Source organism: Aquarana catesbeiana, linkage group LG01, assembly GCF_042186555.1.
Source record: "Aquarana catesbeiana isolate 2022-GZ linkage group LG01, ASM4218655v1, whole genome shotgun sequence".
In the NCBI taxonomy this organism is placed as follows: domain Eukaryota; kingdom Metazoa; phylum Chordata; class Amphibia; order Anura; family Ranidae; genus Aquarana; species Aquarana catesbeiana.
The window spans coordinates 192,988,166-193,004,722 of NC_133324.1; positions in this window are offsets into that span (position 1 = coordinate 192,988,166).

A 16,557-nucleotide genomic window follows, 5' to 3' on the forward strand; every position below is an offset into this window, starting at 1 on the left:
GGAAGTACACCCAGGACTCCAGAGGGAGAGGACAGTGCTGAGAGAACACCATCAGAGAGAGAACCCTGCTGCCCTGCGCCACCAGAGGGAAAGCCACACAGCCTAGCGCCATTGCTGGCATTGAAAGGAATGGAGTCATTGCAGGAATACAGCGGAGTCACCATGGGCAATTCAGAGTGAGCTGACTCCTGATCAGAGGAACCGTTGCTGTATCGCTGGGTCAGGTGAGAGGGCCGATCGGCCAATATGTACTATGTCTGCAGTCTCTGACCATCTCTTGTAGTATGTCTGCAGTCTCTGACCATCTCCTGTAGTATGTCTGCAGTCTCTGACCATCTCCTGTACTATGTCTGCAGTCTCTGATCATCTCCTGTACTATGTCTGCAGTCTCTGATCATCTCCTGTACTATGTCTGCAGTCTCTGGCTATCTCCTGTACTATGTCTGCAGTCTCTGACCATCTCCTGTACTATGTCTGCAGTCTCTGGCCATCTCCTGTACTATGTCTGCAGTCTCTGACCATCTCCTGTACTATGTCTGCAGTCTCTGGCTATCTCCTGTACTATGTCTGCAGTCTCTGACCATCTCCTGTACTATGTCTGCAGTCTCTGGCCATCTCCTGTACTATGTCTGCAGTCTCTGGCCATCTCCTGTATTATGTCTGCAGTCTCTGACCATCTCCTGTACTATGTCTGCAGTCTCTGGGCATCTCCTGTACAATATCTGCAGTCTCTGATCATCTGCTGTACTATGTCTGCAGTCTCTGACCATCTCCTGTTCTACGATTGCTTTCTCTGACCATCTCCTGTACTATGATTGCAGTCTCTGACCGTCTCTTGTATCATAACTACAGTCTCTGAGCATCTCCTGTACTATGTCTGCAGTCTCTGATCATCTGCTGTTCTATGATTGCAGTCTCTGATCATCTCCTGTATTATGTCTGCAGTCTCTGACCATCTCCTGTACTATGTCTGCAGTCTCTGACCATCTCCTGTACTATGTTTGCAGTCTCTGACCATCTCCTGTACTATGTTTGCAGTCTCTGATCATCTCCTGTACTATGTCTGCAGTCTCTGATCGTCTCCTGTACTATGTCTGCAGTCTCTGACCGTCTCCTGTACTATGTCTGCAGTCTCTGATCATCTCCTGTACTATGACTGCAGTCTCTGATCGTCTCCTGTACTATGTCTGCAGTCTCTGATCATCTCCTGTATTATGTCTGCAGTCTCTGATCATGTCTGCAGTCTCTGATCATCTCCTGTATTATGTCTGCAGTCTCTGACCATCTCCTGTATCATGTCTGCAGTCTCTGACCATCTCCTGTACTATGTCTGCAGTCTCTGACCATCTCCTGTATTATGTCTGCAGTCTCTGATCATCTCCTGTATTATGTCTGCAGTCTCTGACCATCTCCTGTACTATGTCTGCAGTCTCTGATCATCTCCTGTACTATGTCTGCAGTCTGTGACCATCTCCTGTATTATGTCTGCAGTCTCTGATCATCTCCTGTACTATGTCTGCAGTCTCTGATCATGTCTGCAGTCTCTGATCATCTCCTGTATTATGTCTGCAGTCTCTGACCATCTCCTGTATCATGTCTGTAGTCTCTGACCATCTCCTGTACTGTCTGCAGTCTCTGACCATCTCCTGTATTATGTCTGCAGTCTCTGATCATCTCCTGTATTATGTCTGCAGTCTCTGACCATCTCCTGTATCATGTCTGCAGTCTCTGACCATCTCCTGTACTATGTCTGCAGTCTCTGATCATCTCCTGTACTATGTCTGCAGTCTGTGACCATCTCCTGTATTATGTCTGCAGTCTCTGATCATCTCCTGTGCTATGTCTGCAGTCTCTGATCATCTCCTGTACTATGTCTGCAGTCTCTGATCATCTCCTGTACTATGTCTGCAGTCTCTGATCATCTCCTGTACTATGTCTGCAGTCTCTGATCATCTCCTGTATTATGTCTGGGGGTTCTTTCTAACAGACTCTCTAACAGAAGCCCTCTTTGTGTGCATCAGAGAGACTCCCCTCCAGGTCTCATTAGTGTACGCTCTTCCTGTATTTTTTGTTATTGTTAAAAGATCATAGGAGGATCCTAGGGTAACAAAGAGTTCTTAGGGGAGCATCTCTGTGTTTGAGTCATTGCCATAGAAACATTTGTAAAGGGGAGGAGTTGGTAAGATGACCACGCCCATGTGGGGGCGCCAGAAATATTTCTGCACCCAGGCGCCGGTGACCCTAGGATCGGCCCTGCCCGGCCCACTCCCCAAAGCTCAGCTGTCTGGGCCTTTTTCAGCACATCTGCAGCAGATCGCACTGTTGTTATCTGCAAACTGTGTCTCTGGCACATCAAACATGGCCAAAACACCAACCATATGCATATCATTGAAATTTTTTTTGCCTTAATCAAAAGCACCTCTATAGGGTTACGGTGGGAAGGCGCCCCCGACACCCAAAGAGTAATTTTTCTGCACCTGTTTGACAGGTGCATATCATTGCAATTTTTTACAGCAAGGCCAATTCTTGCTTTCATCAAGAGTACCTCTATAGGGTTATGGTGGTAATCTTGTTCCCAGTGCACTACATTGTGGCCTCATCATACACACTGGCTCCCCAGCTGTTGCTGAGCAAAATAAAGCCTGCTTGCGGGGAAAATTCATTTTTTGGCTTTATAAATGCAATTATTGCTGCAGCACATTCTAGACATGGTAAAGATCTGCCACTTTACAGGTAGACTAAGGGGATCCCCCAGGCACTATATTGGAAGGATTTTTTCGTTTTTAGGCTTTCACTTTAAAAATCAAAAAATCACAGCTCATTTAAAAAGGACGTTTTTCACAAACTTTTTTTGTTATTGAAACATTGTCCAGGGCAGGACCTGGACCCCTATAACAATTGTATGCCCGATTACTTGCATATAAGCCTTCAAAATGGGCACTTTTGATTTTTGACGTCTGTGTCCCATTGATTTTAATGGGGTTCGTTATTCGGGTCCGAACTTTCCCGGTGTTCGGAAGTTCTGTTGCGAACCGAAAACCGTCTGTTTGGCCCATCCCTATAGTGAATAGTGATAGTGAAATGCTATAGTGAAATGCTGAGCTGAATCATGAGGGGAGGGAGAACATGTATGCGTGTGTAACAAAATGTATTGTATGTGTTAGTGTATGGTATTTCTAATAGAAAAAGTCTATGTGACTGGCATAACAGAAAAGCTAAATAATACTTACACACGTAGTATTGAAGCAAATAGAAAATATATTTGATAAAGGTGTTATACACGTATATGTATTTAGATATGTCGGATAATCGGAAAAATGAAAAATGAAATTAAGAATAGGACAATGAACATACTAATAAATAAATATATATATATATATATATATATATATATATATATATATATATATATATATATATATATATATATATATATATATATTATATACACATATACAGCTCATATAGCTATAATATGGTGCTAATTTCTAATTCCTAATAAGAGTTGGGAAGCTGAGCCTGGAGCTGTCAGATCCATCCATCCATCTTGGATGTTGGGAGACACACAGAGGATGTGGCCAGGCATCGGGCATTTTCTTACCTCACGCATTAGATGATCTCTTGGTCAATGGTGTCCCTGGGGGGGCAGAAGGGGTCCTGACCCCCCCAACATTATGCTGTGCCCCACCATGTGCCCCCCAATTTAGAAAAAAAATTGTTTTTATTTTTTTTTTTACAAAAAGGCAATGTCTAAGAGGGAGAGCGTCCCCAGTCAGCTCCTGCGGGTGATTCCTTCCCCCTCCCTCTGCTCGCTGACCCTGCATAATGCGAGCTCTCACACAATCACGGCCGCCCAATTTGCTCCTTCCCCTGTATCCTCATTGGCAGGGAGAAGAGCGAGTTGCAGGAAGGACTCCACCAGGACTCTCAGTTACTGAAAAAACAGACTGATTTCTCCCGTCCTTAGGACAGGAGAACCAGCCTGTAAAGTCCAAGAGATGCCAGACCAGCGCTGTCAATAGCAGGGGCAGGACAGCAAGAGGAGGCTGGGCAACCCCACAGTGGCAGAACACCAGGGCCCGGTGGCAAGATAACCTTTGCAACCCTGATAGTTCTCCGACTGCTTTGGACCCTTATATTTTCTTGGTATGCTGGTGACATATATATCTTGTTTTCTGCCACCCTGGGGGGTCCCAATACAGTAGGAAGGGAGCTCACTTCAGAACATGTGAAAGGGCCATTGTGGGATTGTAGTAAAGGGCCACAGGAGATATATATATATATATATATATCTGCATTTTATACTTGCCCCCTACTTTTGTCCCTGTCCCCCATGTGCCCCCCCTAAATATGAAAGCTGGAGACACCACTGCTCTTGGTAAGAGGCCAATTTAATTTTCATTTGGATTGTTATACTTTATTATCATTGGGAATGGTGGATAGCACATCCAGTTGGTGGAATACTAATGGTATCATTTTTGATACACATGGACACTTGTTTATTGAACTCTTTATTTATCACTAGTTGTTACACTGTGTTTGCTATATTTTTTGATAAGTTTTTTCTTTGTTAATGAGACAGCGCAATCTTTTACATTTTCAAATTTTTTCTCAAGAGTGCAGCTTCGGATAGATTTTTGAGTATGGCTTCAATAACCCAAACCTGCAAACCTGTAGTGGACTTATTATGGTATTCAAAAGTGTCGTGGCACACTATGTTGGTCACAACCCTCACCCACAAAGCGATGGTGTTTACCAAAGCTATGTCTCAGTGGATAGTGCGGCCAACTAAAGTTTTTTTGCCCATGTCTCCAAACAAGTTTTTTTTGCACTAGCAAATGTAGGTGTGTTTTGTTTTTTGCATTTTTGTTTTTGTGTTGGCACATTTTGGTAGTTTTTTCTTTGCTTTTAACTTTTGGTATTAGCATTAGCTCTGCTGCACCACAAATGCACAATATTGACATTGGGTTTTCACCCACAATACCAATATTTTATTTATTATTTATTTTTTGACCAATGAACCTCACACCATATCACTTCATTCCACATTCACTTTAACTTTGATTGCTCACTTGATTGACTCTTTAATTGATTTCCCTATTGAGTCCTTATTTCACTTGATATAATTCATTGTTATGTTTTTGGAAATAATATAGCATATTTAATTAATTAATAATATATATTACTTTAATTTATAATATTGGTGACACAATATAAGGTTTTCTAATAAAAAAAATAATGAATAAATAGATTAATAAATAGATAAATTATCATATAAAAAAATAACATAAACTAATAAAATTTCAGCAATCAACTGGGTACTGTCCAGTCTGGTGTTGCTAAACAGTACTGTATATTTACCAATGACCTGCTGCCTATTTACTGAGATTTTTGAATAACATATCGCAGGTGCCTTGCCTCCCTTCTCCCTTTCAAGGTCCAAGAGCGTGGCTCCTTGCAAGCCCTTTGGAGCTGGGGCTTTCCCGGAGGAGGTGGAAGAGACACACGAAGATTTTGGGATGACTGGGATCATCTTTTTTAATAACTTTAATATTCTCACTTTTCCATCTTCTGAATGGTAAATATATCAACATACACTTGGAGGCACGTTTTGTATAAAATGAAATAGTTTTTCTATAAATATCTTGCTGCTAAGAAAAACCCTTGGGGAAGTTGTTCTATACAAGAGAATGGAAAACATTCTCAACAAACATTGGAATATCTTAAAGCAAGATCCCCATCTCAATACCATTCTCTTTGATAAACCCAAAAACACCTATAGGAGGGCCCCCACATTAAAAAACAAAATAACGCCCAGTCAACTTAGATGCATTAAAGAAAAAAACCTGCTATGCCTAATCCCTCCTAAAGGGATTTACTATTGCAATAAGGCATTATGCAAGACTTTTGAATCTGTGAGACATGGGCAAAAAAACTTTAAGTCCAAAGATAGGATGATCTTGACAACTTTTATAACTGCTCCACTGATTATATGGTATACTGTCTCAGATGTCTCTGCAAGCTCCTATACGTTGGCCGGACTATCTATCCACTGAGACAAAACTTTGATAAACACTGTTGCTTTGTGGAGGAGGGTTGTGACCAACATAGTGTACCACAACACTTTTTTGAATACCATAATAAGTCCACTACAGATTTGCAGGTTTGGGTTATTGAAGCCATACCCAAAAATCTATCCAAAGCTGCACGTTTCTCGAGATAATGTGAACGTCAGACTTTTTTGGATATATACTCTTGACACCCTTGTGCCATATATATATATATATACAGGGATCAAGTCCTGGGGAAAAGTGTGGGATATATATAATATAAGTACTCCTTTTCTAACAAATAAAGTGCAACATTTATTGTAAAGTGTCAGTTTATGAGGACACCTCCATAATGCACATACATTAAACAAATAAATATAGAACAGATGTAACAACAAAATAATTTAACCTGTATGCTATACTAACAAAAAAACACTGCAATTTGTGATAATGGTTCAATGCAGACTCACTGTGCCCATCATTGCAGCCTCACTGTGCACATCATTGCAGCCTCACTGTGCCCATTAATGCAGACTCACTGTGCCCATTATAATGCATACTCAATGTGCCCATTATAATGCATACTCACTGTGCCCATTACAATGCATACTCACTGTGCCCATTATAATGCATACTCATTGTGCCCATCATGGGAGCCTCACTGTGCCCATCATTGCAGCCTCACTGTGCCCATCATTGCAGCCTCACTGTGCCCATCATTGCAGCCTCACTGTGCCCATTATTGTAGCCTCACTGTGCACATCATTGCAGCCTCACTGTGCCCAATCAATGCAGCCTCATTGTGCCCATCAATGCAGCCTCGTTGTGCCCATCAATGCGGACTGACTGTGCCCATCAATGCAGACTCACTGTGCCCATCATCGCAGCCTCACTGTGCCCATGAAATGCATACTCACCTGTGCCCACCATTGCAGCCTCACCGTGCCCATCATTGCAGCCTCACCGTGTTCATCATTGCAGCCTCACTGTGCCCATCAGTGCAGCGTCACTGTGCCCATCATTGAAGCCTCACTGTGCCCATCAATGCAGCCTCACCATGCCCATCAATGCAGGGATCAAGTTCTGGGGAAAAAGTGTGGGATATATATAATATAAGTACTCCTTTTTTAACAAATAAAGTGCAACATTTATTGTAAAGTGTCAGTTTACGAGGACACCTCCATAATTCACATAATTCACATGCATTAAACAAATAAGTATAGAACAGATGTAACAACAAAATAATTTAACCTGTATGCTATACTAACAAAAAAACACCACAATGTGTGATAATGGTTCAATGCGGACTCACTGTGCCCATCATTGCAGCCTCACTGTGCACATCATTGCAGCCTCACTGTGCCCATTAATGCAGACTCACTGTGCCCATTATAAAGCATACCCAATGTGCCCATTATAATGCTTATTCACTGTGCCCATCAATGCAGACTCACTGCGCCCATCATGGCAGCCTCATTGTGTCCATCATTGCAGCCTCACTGTGCCCATCATTGCAGCCTCACTGTGCTCATCAATATAGCCTCACTGCGCCCATCATGGTAGCCTCACTGCGCCCATCATGGTAGCCTCACTGCGCCCATCATGGTAGCCTCACTGTGCCCATCAATGCAGCCTCACTGTGCCCATCATTGCAGCCTCACTGTGCCCATCATTTCAGCCTCACTGTGCCCATAATGCAGCCTCACTGTGCCCATCATTGCAGCCCCACTGTGCAGATCTTTCCAGCCTCACTGTGCCCATCATTGCAGCCTCACTGTGCCCATCAATGCAGACTCACTGTGCCCATCAATGCAGACTCACTGTGCCCATATAGTTACATGGTTACATAGTAGATGATGTTGAAAAAAGACACAAGACCATCAAGTCCAACCATCATTGCAGACTCACTGTGCCCATCAATGCAGCCTCACTGTGCCCATCAATGCAGCCTCACTGTGCCTATAATTGCAGTCTCACCATGCCCATCATTGCAGCCTCACTGTGCCCATCATTGCAGCCTCACCGTGCCCATCAATGCAGCCTCACCAAGCCCATCATCGCAGCCTCACTGTGCCCATCATTGCAGCCTTAATGATGTCCCTCTCAGTGGTGGAGTGTAGTGTTTGTAGTTAGTCCTGCAGCAAGGGTTGGGCACTCACCGATCTCACACGAGCCTGGCATTCCAGTGGCGAACAGCATGAGCTCGGCGAGTGACCAATGATCTATTAACCCTTGCTGCAGTACTAACTACACACACTACACTCTGCTACAAAGAGGGACATATTTTTTTACACAAGATGAGGAGGGAGGGAGGGGAGGACTCTGCACCTGAGCCCCCCAGGATCGGGGGAACATCGTTCCTGCTGTAGAAAAAGTACGGGAATGACGATCCTTTGTGTTCCAGTAGGACTCAAGCCCTGTATATATTTCTTCGTATGTTCATTGTCCTATTCTTAATTTCATTTTTCATTTTTCAAATGATCCAACATATTCAAATACATATACTAGTTGTCACATAATAACACCTTTATCAAATATATTTTCTATGCACATCAAGACTACATGTCTACATGTCATGGTTAGCTTTTCTGTTATGCCAGTCGCATAGACTTTTTCTATTAGAAATATCATATACTAACACATATAATACATTTTATTACACACGCATACATGTTCTCCCTCCTCTCATGATTCGGCTTAGCATTTCACTATTGAATTATGTGTACATAATAAATGTTCCCTTATTGGGCACTTGTGGGGACCCGCCCAATCACGTGTAATATATATATATATATATATATATTTACTGTGTGTGTATATATATATATATATATATATATATATATATATATATATATATATGCAAATATGTACATATCCATATATCTGTACATGTATGCATATTGTGTGTATCTGTGTGTGCGGTGTATATGTGCTTGTACACATGCTTCTTTATCATCAATTTATTGTTTCCACATGTAGGTGTGAGCATACAGATGTGTACAGATGCGTATACATTCATGCATGTTCCAGTATATGGTAATATGCCAATCCCCAACAGATTATAATTTAAGATATATCATTAACCCTTTGGTTTTATTGCTGGCCTTTTTTTAACCATGTATACTAATGTTTTTATATAATTTTATACCCACGTGTATTTGTAGTATTTTTAATGTGTATTATTGTTGCATGTATCCTGCAAGTTTTAATTGTGTCCAGGTGAACATTTCAGTGGCCCACTCTTTTCTAATTGGTAGTTGTTCGCCGTGCAGAGCATTTAACCCCCCCCTTTCCTCTCTCCCTATCACTTGAGAAAGGAGCGCGCATGCTCCATACGAGCCTTGCGCATGCACTGAAATGTGTTGTGGTTCTCCCTGCACCGCGGTGACATCATACGCCTACGGGCGCCTCGCTTCAAGCTGGTTCTACTTAGCTTACCTGGAACTACTCAGGACTTGCTGGCTCTCTCCTGGTTTACCGTGGCTATCGCAGTGGGATTCCCTTCGGACCTGAGGCGTTGAGGACTTTCCCCGTGCGCATTCTCCCCATATGAGCCTACTGTTCCTTACTTTATGTGAGTGTTTACTATACCCCTAGCCATTGTTCAAATAAATATTGCACATAGAGACGCTTTTCTGCTTCTTTACATCACTTACAAGCAGAACTACTGATCCTGCATTGTGTGTTATGACACCAGAGAGCCTGTAACCAACAGAGTGGTGAAGAGAAGTGGCTTAGGGGGACTGGTCACACAGAGAAAAAAAAGCTTGCAGTACCAAGGGATAAGGTAAGCAAAACTACTTTTTAATGGTACCCTAGACAAAAACAACTTTGGATGTTCCCCAGAGTTTAACTTAATTGTAAAAAAATTGTGCAAGTCCTAGCAATTTTGGAATATTTCTTTAATAAAGAATGTTTTGACATAAACACAGAGTGATTGCTATGTATCAGAGTTCCAAATATTATTTTAAATTATTTGCAAAGATTAAATGGATGACATAAACAAACATAAATAAACAATTGGCATGCTTTTCTTTTAGAATATACTGTTTTGCCTTTTTTTCCATCTTTTGTTTTTGCATCTCAGTGCTGCTGATCTCCTACGGCCTCTTTGAAGCTACAGTACTTCCTGTCCTGTCAACATGCACATATTACAGAGGCAGCTGCATGTCATTGTTTCTGGTGGATTTAATGATGGTCACAACTGCAGAACATATTTTTGTAATGAGCATTAGCACAACTACCTAGTTGCCTATTTTTAATTAAAAGCACATGTGAAAGGGTGACAATACAGTAGAGCAATTGTGAGACAGGGACATGGCATTGTCACCCCATAACAGGAAATGCCTGAACATTGCACTTCTTGTTTGTGGCAGGATTATTAGGTATCATTTTAATGACATCTTCAAAGTCAAAAGATTGCAAATTACTTTTGGTATTACTAGAATATCAACGATTATACAAGATTTTGATCATTGGGTTTACATCTACTTTAAAGTAAATGCCAGGAATACCTGTTATGATTTGATCATTGCAGTTAAAAAGTGAAACCACGTGTTAAAATGGCAGCAGTTGGGATTTTTTCCAGACAGGAATCATATAAATGAAAGCCTGATCTAAAATCATTTGCAAAAGGCTCATCTAACATGAAAAAAGAATAATGCTAAGAGCTTAAAAGCATAACCTCGTTCAATAGTATCTTATAAATTTTAAGTAAGCCCATCAGGACCAGGAACCTTTATGCAAGGATGATGTTTAATTACGTTTCATATTTCTGGGTCTGAAAAAGGACTAAAACTAATTTAGGTGAAGTACAATAGAAACCTTTATTTAAATATCAATATTAGAAAGTCTGTAACAATTGGTATTAGGCCGTGTTGGCTATTGGCAATTGGATTAAGGCCTCATGTACACTTGGAACGCAAAAAAAGCATTCAGAACGGATGTTCAGAGACATTTGAAACGCCAAATGCCTGTAACAGCTTGTAAACGCAGCTAAACTCGTGTTTAGCAGCGTTTCGTTTACAGACTTTTTCATTTTAACAAAGTGTTTAAAAAAACACTGCTAGACATGGCATGTAAACGTGGCTAAATGGACATTTTTAAACGTCGGATTCTAGCTGTCAAGTTAAATAGTTCAGGAGAGGTTACACAACGTCCCATGTACATGAAGCCTAAAGCTGCTGGCTTTGTGCTCAGTCATGCTAAAACTGTTGCCATGGTTGGCAATGTTAGCAAGTTTAGAAGCCCACAATGGTCTAAAATGTCTGAGCATTTCCCCTTTTGCAGCCAAAAACACCTAATTTATATTTGTTACTTGTTCCCATTAACAGAGCATAAAAAAAAAAAAAAAAAATTAACAAGTGCAGGGTACCTTTTTAACCACTTACGGACCACCGTTATACATCGGCACTTTGAAGAGGAATATCGTGGTTATGGCAGCAGCTAGCTGCTGTAACCCCAGTATACTCTTCTTCAGCGGGCGGTCCTCTTTTAGATAAAAGTGGTCTCTCCAGTAAGCGGATTCGCTGCCCTACCCCGCTTACTGGAGAAAGTATTGCAACGACCGCCATTTTAAAAAATATATATATATATAATGTTTGGGGGTTCTAAGTAATTTTCTAGCAAAAAAAATTATTTTAACGTGTAAACAACAAGTTTGAAAAATAGGCCTGGTCCTTAAGTGGTTAAGAATGTTTTACTTACTTAAAATCCTTAGATGCTCTCCCTGCTTTGTAACGTTTTGAAGAGGGTTGAGAAATAATGTTTAACATAATTAACCCTGTATTGTGTTTGCAGATCTTCATTATTAGCTGTAAGGGCACTTTCACACTGAGGGGGGGGGGGCGTTAGTGGTAAAGTGCTGCTAATTTTAGCGGCGCTTTACCGCTGTAATATCGGTACTTTTTGGTTGCTAGCGGGGCTCTTTTAACCCCCGCTAGCGGGTGAATAAAGGGCGGCTGAAGATCTTTGCAGGCGCTTCGGCAGCACTACTCATTGATTTCAATGGGCAGGAGCATTGGAGGAGCGGTGTATACACCGTTCCTCCACTGCCCGAAAGATGCTGCTTGCAGGACTTTTTCTAACATCCTGCAATCGCACCGCCCCAGTGTGAAAGCACTCAAGCTCTCACACTGGGGCTGCAGAAGAGGCGTTTTTCAGGCACTTTACAGGCACTATTTTTAGCCCAAAAGCGCCTGAAAAACGCCCCAGTGTGAAAGGGGTCTAAAGTAGATCTGATCATTGTCTGTTGAAAGGAAAGGGTTCAAATTTAGACACCTCCTTCCTACATTATATTTTAATGAGGTATAGTCTAGTCTGTTTTCGGACAAGACACTGTAATGCTAGCCATAGAGACATAAGTGCAAACAGAATATGTATATATATTATAATAAATGGATCAATCAAGAAAATGTATCAATCAAGAAAATGTAAAAAAATAGAATGGACTAATATGTGGATGTGTGCAACCAAAAAAACGTGAAATAATTAATGTGCACCCATAAAAATAGTCCAATATAAATTGTCCAATATATGTGAAGGAGATCCCTGTACACAGATGGTATGTGTATCCAACAAGTGTATAATCCCCAGCAGGTTTTCAATACTAATGTATCCGTGTTTTATAGGCCCCCACTTGTGCCCTCATTTACCAGAAAGCCCAACCCCTGCAGGGGTGAAGGGCATGAGTAGATCCTGTGGCCGGAATCCTGGACGCCCGAAATCCCCCTCTCAGGTTTCGTGAACTCCTTCCCTCTTAATCCACAGTGTTCCTTATGAAGGTATCCACCAGAGTAAATCCATGTGTATGGAGAAAAAAGGAACCCTCATAGTGTAAGTCCGTAAATCACAAAGTTTTTTTACCAAAAAAATTGTTTTGAAGTTAAAAAATAGGAGCTGACAATGCTCCCCTGGCAAGCTGAAGCTGATGGTATCTGAGGTAGCGAGGTGGCGCGTGCATTCCAGCAGCCTAGCTACCGAAACTGGAAGTATGCAGAGTCAAACGTAGGAGAGACGTGTGCGTACCATATGACCACGTCTTACGCGTTTCGTCATCAAGACATCATCTGAGGCGCCTGTTTGCACTTATATTTTTGATTCTCACAGTCTATGTCAGAGGAACTACAGATGTTTATATTTTATATTTTTTATGTCACTTGGCCTATTTACATATATTTTTTATGTCACTGGGCACGTCAGTGGGATTTTTAAATATTGATATTTTTTAAATGTCACTTTTATTTATTTCTTATATTTCATATGATTTTTATTTTTCACCAATGGTAGTGATTTGCACACCCACTTCTTACGTAATACACGCAATGGAATAGGTTGCAGTATTTTAGCAGGAATCTTTCACCCAGTCTGTTGTGGACTTTGGTGTACACTTTTCACATATTGTCAATTTTTTAATATTTTTTCATTTTTTTGGTTTTTCAATTGCCTGTGAACAGCGCCATTCCCCTATTAGAATATATCGTAGTACGTGAATTTCACTCCGGTGTCTTCCGTTTGTCTGGGGGGCTGCAGTTCCTTATTGTTACTGATCCTAAGCGCGGAATATTTGATCTCCATAGAGACATAATTTCTTTAATTTTTTTTTTTAAATATGACGATGGACTGAAAAAAAAAAAAAAACTGAACAGATTCCCCTATCCACACAAGAAATTGAGGAATACTTCTCACTGCCCTATTGTATTCCGACTCTTCCACTGTCAGAAAACACTAATGTGAGCTCATTGGCTGTAGTGCTAATCAATCAAACATTTTTCAACAATTTGATAAAAGTCGATCGTTAAATAGACTTCTCTTCAGCAGGAAGGGCAATAGATGGATCAAAAATCAGCCAGTCCTAGCTGAACCAGCCAATTTTCGATCCATCTATGGCCAGCTTAAGATTTCCAGAAATTGTTAGAATCAGCCATGACACTTTCTCCTTTTAGAGACATCTAAAATGTAAGTTTTTTTTTTTTATTTTTATTTTTTTTAGGTATGCCTTATGAATAGGAACACATAACAAACACAATGTTTTTTTTTTTTTTTCAAATTCCACTTTCAAAATAAAAATACCTGTAAAGAGTAAATTTCACTCAAAAGATCTGAACTCTATAACTTGGAGGGGTGTCCACATACATTTTGCTATAAGGTTAATCTCAATATCAATTAGTGAATCTTGAATATATGTAGTATATTTACTCGCCTATGGAAAAGAAGAGACAGCATATCTTTTTTGACAAATAAATCATATCAAGAAACCATCTGAATCTCTTTTCAGATTCCAAGTGCATTAATCCTCAATCTCAATTCTCCTAATATAGCTCAGAATGCCCAGTCTTAATAGCAGAACACAGACTCACCCCATTCCCCAAAAATATTAAAAAGTATAACTCTAATTCATTAGACTATAACCATTGCTTTATAAATACATGTGAGGGATGAAGTATCAAAGGATAACAAAAGGCCTTGACCAACTTCTAATCTCAGCCTGGTTGGATAATAATGATACAAAATACCCTTTTCATGTATACAGTAAACAAAGAAGGAGACAAAGGTTTTCTTTCTTAGCTACCTCAGGGGTAAAATATTAAGATTGTAGCAAACGCTTGCTCTCTTATAGATGAGAAAGGATTATAAATCTCCCCACAGTCCACAAAACTAATTAAACCTATGTTTAAATTTATAAATGTAATTAGTATATTAACATTGCTTTTAAAATACATTTGAAGATTGGAGCATCATAATAAGCTACAGCCCTTGATCAATCTGTAAGCAAAGACTCCATGGTTTAAAAGAACAAAATTAATTTTATTTTATTACTAGAGCTTAGGAGAACACATGTTGATTTGTATTCTACATTTGTGAGGTTAACAGTCTGGTGAGTTTGCATTAGTGGTGTTGGGAAATACACTAGAAGATTTGGCTTGCTGATCCAGCCTAGAATATCCTTGGTTTAGTATACTGTGGTGAAATATTACTATTTGAAGAGCACTTCAGTGGGATTTACAACGTATATGCAAAGGACATATGCTGTTATATACTGTATACTGCATGTTTACAGATTGAGTACTTTGTCAGTATTTGTTCTGTGATTCATTAATGGTTCTGCTTTTTGTACATATAAGTTTGAAGTTTATTGCACAGTTAGTACTTTGCACTTTGTTTTTATAAATTTATAATGGTACTGCAATTTGAATAGTATTATTATTATTATTATTACAATTTTATGTATTGATCTTTTAGCTATCTTCCTCTTTTAACCATTAGTGCAGACTTATTTTTATTTTTAGTATGCATCAAAGAATCATCCACCATCAAGGGACACAAGCAATAAGCATTTTTGCATACTTCTGCATACCAGCATTTAGGACAAAAAATCCTTCACATGTGTACAGATAGGAGACCCATTTAGGATGTCAGGTGCATGGTATTCACAAGCCTGTCAACACCGTAGTGCAGGGCAACAGACATGATTTCCAGTAGCTGGAGAAATAAATGATCAGTTAAGATTGATCTGGGAGTTCTAGACATATCCTTGGACCATGCCACCAAAGTACAGCAGATGAACATGATGGCAATGCTCCAGGGCAGGGCCTGCTAGGAAGAAGAAACCCTTGGAGAGAACTTTATCCACAAGGTTTTAAAAACTGGGATGTTCCCAACAGAAACAGTCATTGTTGTGTTAAGAGAGTAAATGGCTGGATCCATAAAAAATCCTCTCTTATTGAGGAATGTGGGAGCCCAACAGGAAGACAAGAGGGACAGTATCACTGATGCATGCACTGTCACTGCTCGCCATCCTCGTGGCCTCCTCAAATGGTGACAGGTCAGTGCATGCATCCTTGATCATGAGCCACTGGCATGGCGAAAAAAAGCCCAGCTCCCCTGACCCTGTCCTGGTGCCATACTCACACAGGTACTCAATGATGGCCCTCTGCTGCGTGTGCAGCCGCTGCAGCATTGCCAATGCTATGTTCCACCTGGTGGGAATGTCACAAATGAGGCAGTTCTTGGGCAGGTTGCATTCTCTTTGAATGTCAGCCAGCCGAGCACTGGCATTATATAACCGGCGGAAATGACCACAGACTTTCCTGGCCTGCCTCAGGAGATCCTGTAAGCCAGGGTACCTGCTCAAGAAGTGCTGCACCACCAAATTCAGGACATGAGCCAAACAGGGAACATGGGTCAAGTGTCCCTGTCGGAGGGCAGAGAGGAGGTTGGTGCCATTGTCGCATACAACCATTCCTGGCTGAAGCTGGCAGGGCGTCAACCGCCAGTGAGCCTGCCCCTGCAGAGCTGCCAGAATCTCTGCACCAGTGTGGCTCCTGTCCCCTAAGCAGACCAACTCAAGCACCACATGGCATCTTTTTGCCTGAGTGCTTGCGTAGCCCCTTGAACACCTATGGAGCACCGCAGGTTCAGAGGAGAAATCTGCAGAGGAAGAAGCCATACAGGAAGAAGAAGAGGAGGGGGTGGAGGAGAGAGCTGTGGCAGAATCACCACTAGC